At 44.3% G+C, this 4,900-nt stretch overlaps 1 pseudogene; it reads left to right on the top strand.

Moving 5' to 3' along the window:
• The first annotated feature begins 2,506 nt into the window (after nt 1-2,506).
• On the top strand, nt 2,507-3,373 carry LOC142456371 (small ribosomal subunit protein uS2 pseudogene; annotated as a pseudogene).
• Nucleotides 3,374-4,900: the final 1,527 nt, after the last annotated feature.

Raw genomic sequence — 4,900 nt, 5'->3', positions numbered from 1 at the left:
TTTAAATTTATAACATACATTTAAATTTATAGCTCACATTTTCTATGCAATTCCGTTTTAAATAAATGTAACTCATAAAGAAATAATTATGTGCATGCACTTATTTATAATGGCTATGTTTGGAAGTTTCAGTTTGAAAAAAGCAAAAATTTTAACTTCTTGAAAGGTAGAGTAGGTTTCTGTAAGACTGATGCCTTACATATAACAACCATGAAACTCTGGGAAAAATATTAAAACAACAACAAAAAAACCTACTTGAGGGCTCTGGAGAATGACCGAGGCCAGGCAGATTCTCAGAGAGATTTTATATTTAGAATGAACAAACAGCACTGGGTAAGTTTCTCATTTTCACAATTTCTACCCTCAAAACAGGACCCTGTTTTCATGTTAAACCTCTACTTGGTGGGGAGTCAATTATGACTTATGGCCCCTTGTGTGTCAGAGGGGAACTATGCTCCACAAGGTTCTTAACCTCCCTGGCAGGGACTTCTCTGCAGTGGAATCGCGAGTGTGGCTCCGGGTAAATGTTAACTGTCAGAAGCGGTAACCTCGAGCCACACTCGGGATTCCACTGCAGAAAAGTCCCTTATCTGCTCCCCAGTCCAGTGGTGCCCTCCGCTGTGATCGCAGCGATCTGACTTCCTCATTCCGTTCCGTTCTGTTCTGTTCTCTGTGTTCAGTGTTGCCTCACAGGGGCGGAACTGGACGGAAAATTCAAAACTGCAAGTCTAAAAGAGACATACACACACAGTGATACAGTGTAACCTGTGAGGATTACATTGTATCAAAGCAAATCACCTCAGATTTGTCCCTAGATCAGTCTCCAGTGGCCTGCCTGCCCTTTTACTGTCATTTGGAAAATTTTTGCCTGGAAATTTTTGTCCATGGCATCAAAAAAGTGTCACTTTAGCACAAAAGGAGTTTTAGACCAGATAAATGACAGCAACAGTGACTTAGAATTACTCTCATAATTGAGCGATAGCAGTTCAGGGGGAAATTCATCAAATGACACTGACACTGATCAGGTAAGTGACAACAGTGATGATTCCTCACCTGAGCTCAGCAATGTGCAAACTTGGTGCTCTACTGTCTGCTGTACGGATCAGGCGGTACGGATCAGGCAGCTCCCCCAAGATTCCCGTTTACTGGAGCACCTGGTATGAAAGCAGACATTGACTACAACAACCCTTTGGTGTACCTACAATTATTTCTGACCCATGAGGTCATTGAAAAAATTGTTACATTAAGTGGAGAGCAAATGCTTTGAGAATGATTGGGGCGGGGAATCTGCGGATGTGCTTTATACAATTGATGTATGTATATGTATGGATTGTGATAAGAGTTGTATGAGCCCCTAATAAAATGTAAAAAAAAGAAAATGATTAGGGCAAAGAATGTACAGATGTGCTTTATACAATTGATGTAGGTATATGTATGGATTATGATAACAGTTGTATGAGCCCCTAATAAAATGGTTTTTTTTTAAAAAAAGAAAAGAAAAAATTGTTATGGAGACAAACTGGTACAAAGAGCAACAATCCACTACTCTGCTTCATAAGTTTTCAAGAAGCAGAAAGTGGGAACCAGTGACTAATGATGACATTTGGAAATTTCTGGGCCTAATAATACCTCAGGGAGTGGTGGGGAAACCCCTGCGGAAATGGTATTGGACCTCCAATAAATTACTTGCAACTCCATTTTTTGGCACCATCATGTCAGAATACAGATTTTCCCTCATGAAATTTTTCACTTCACAAACAATGAAGAATTTGATGAAACTACTCATCCTGGGCCAAAACTAAAGAAAATTTGGGAAGTATCTCAAATGATTGTAAAGAATTTCCAGCAGACCTATGTACCAGAAAGAGACATCAGCAGAGATGACAGTCTCATGGCCTGTAAGGGGCGGCTCAGCCGGATACAACACATTGCATCAAAGAGAGCACGACTTGGCATAAAATTCTATGTGCTCTGTGAATCGCCAACCGGCTACATGTGGAATTCAGTCATATCCACTGGAAAAGGCACAAAATTCAATCCAAAGTACAGCAACCATGGAATGGCAACATCTTCTGTTCTAACACTCATTGAGCCATTGCTAAAGCAGGGCTATTGCGTTATAACTGACAACTTTTATACATCCCCTGAACTTCATGAGTTTCTTATAAAAAACAAAACCGATGCCTATGGAACCGTCAGGGCTAACCGGCATGACGTGCCAGCAATGTTTGGCAAGAAGCTGCTAAAAACTGGAGAAGTGGTTGCCTGGCAGAAAGGCAGGATGCTGGCCCTGCGATGGAGTGACAAGAAAGATGTGTGCCTAAGGAGAACAGCTCATAATACTTCAACTGGGACGGTGCGCACGAAAGGTGGGGAAGAAGTCAGGAAGTCACGCGGAGTACCAGACGACAATCAAACCATGGGAGGGCCTTTCCGCGCTACCCAGAGCAGGGTCCATACAGTGTTGTCCTGGTTCCCGTCCTAACTTAAAGGGGACACTTTCACCATGTCCGGAGCCCTGGACGTCCTGCAGCTGAAGGAGGAGTATGTGCGCACATTCCTGGCTGCAGGAGCCCATGTAGGTGGTGCCAACCTTGACTTCCAAACGCAACAGTCCGTCTGCAAAAGGAAAAGTGACGGCATCTCTATCATAAACCCGAAGAGGGCCTGGGAGAAGCTTCTGGGGCTTCGTTGCTATGGAAAACCCTGCTGACGTCCGCGCCCTATCTTCCAGGAATACCAGCCTGTGCTGACGTTGTGCTGATGTTGGCTGCTGCCACAGGCGCTTCTCCAATCGCCGGGCGCTTGGCTCCAGGAACCTTCCCTAACCAGATCCTTCTGAGAGCCATGGCTCCTAGTGGTGACTGAGCCCAGGGCTGACCACCAGCCCCTCACAGAGGCCGCCGACGTTACGTTGCCCACCATCGCTCTGTGTCACACCGATTCTCCTCTGCGCTACGTGGCCATTGCCTTCCCGTGGAACACTCAGTGGGCCTGATGCGGTGGATGCTGGCCCGGGAAGTTCTGCCCATGCAGGGCACCATCTCCCGGGAACACCCGTGGGAGGTCATGCCCGATCTCTACTTCTACAGAGACCCCGAGGAGATCAAACAGGAAGAGCAGGCCACTGCTGAAAAGGCTGTGACCAAGGAAGAGTTTCAGGACGAATGGACTGCGCCTGCTCCCGAGTTCCCTGCCGCTCAGCCAGAGGTGGCCGGCTGGTCTGAGGGCGTCCAGATGCCCTCAGTGCGGACCCAGCAGTTCCCCACTGAAGACTGGTCTGCAGCCCCCACCGCTCAGGCACCGAGTGGGTAGGAACAACCACTGAGTGGTCCTAAACTTTTCTTCCATGGAAATTAGGTTGATGGGAAATAAAGACAACTTTCTACCAAAAAAATAAATAAAACCATGGGAGGTGTCCACAGAGCTGACCAAGCAGTTACATTCTACCCAGCAATGCGGAAACAGCAAAAGAAATCCCACAAGAAGATCTTCAGGTATCTTCTCGAGCAATGCTTGTGGAATGCCTATGTTTAGCACAAAGAGTGCCAAGCCTTTGGTTCATTCTGACTTCATTTGGAAAGTTGCTGAACGGACCTGTGTGAACCACCAAACACCATGGCTATGAATAGACCTGGACGTCACGCTGTTGACATTGTCGCCCAGATGCCTGACTTCATGGACTACATCCCACCAACTGAAAAACAGTCAGCACTGACACGGATGGGTGTGGTTTGTTGCTCAAAGCAGGATGGCGATGGAAAGAGAATAGGAAAGGAAACCAGGTTCCATTGTCCTGATTGTGATGTCGGACTTTGTGGCAGTGCCAGGTTTCAAAATTTTTCACACCCAGGACTTTTATTGAATGCACCCTTGATGTTGCACCCTTTTTGAAAAATTGAAGTGTTTTTATTTGATTACATTATTGAAATATATTATTTTTATATTTATATGATAATTTATGACTTTTGTGTATTAAAATTTACCATAACTGGAATGTATATTAAAATGAGTAATTTCTTAAGAATTACAGGCCTACAATATAAAACAAATTTTATGCAAAACAATGTACCACTTTGGGTACAAAATTCCTGACATATTTAGACCGCCAGGGAGGTTAATGGCTGAATTTTCAAAAGTAGCTTCCCGGTTCTGTCTTCCTGGTATAGTTGAGAGAACTTGATCTTCCAACAGTTCAGTTGACTAGAAATGCCAACATTTTAGGCAGCAATTAAATGTGTTGACCAAGGTCCCAGACCTAGTGCCGTTGAGTGAAGTCCTACTCCTAACAATGCTGTATGCTGATCATGAGTCTAGCATCACCAACTCCTCTCAGTTCAAGTTCAGGGCTGCTACCCCATCTCAGTGGCAACAAAGCCTCAACATAACAAAAGGCCTGGGGTATAACGGTGCCCAGTTAAGAAACAGTAATAACCCAACCTGTAACCGTTGTTCGTGTTCATTTCACAAGAAAGAAAAATAGTACTATTGTAGACACCCTCTGGCCACCCTTGATCACTGATGGGACAATTCCTGCCCCCTGCAGGAACCGATTTCTCAGACAAGGTTGCTTGCTTTCAGGTTCAAAGAGCAGTATCCCCTCCCTGCAATCTTGTTCAGTGCTGACCTACTTGTATCTAGTACTTGGAACTATTTATCTTAGTTTTGAACATGAATGCCTCTTGGTTTTCTCTTTTTTTATTTAATCTATCATTGTTATGAGTTATGTCAAAGCCTGTACTTAATAGGACATCTTACTTGGATGTCCCCCAAACAAGGAAAACAGACCAAATCTAACAAATGCTCTGTTTTTGTAAATAAAATTTTATTGGAATACAGACACACATGTGCATTTGCACATGTCTATGGCATCCCATAACAATTTACAGCTTTGAAAACC

This window comes from Tenrec ecaudatus, chromosome 9 (assembly GCF_050624435.1).
Source record: "Tenrec ecaudatus isolate mTenEca1 chromosome 9, mTenEca1.hap1, whole genome shotgun sequence".
NCBI classification, from domain to species: domain Eukaryota; kingdom Metazoa; phylum Chordata; class Mammalia; order Afrosoricida; family Tenrecidae; genus Tenrec; species Tenrec ecaudatus.
The sequence above is the reverse complement of the archived record's forward strand: the minus strand, read 5'-3'. Positions and strand labels throughout refer to the sequence as shown.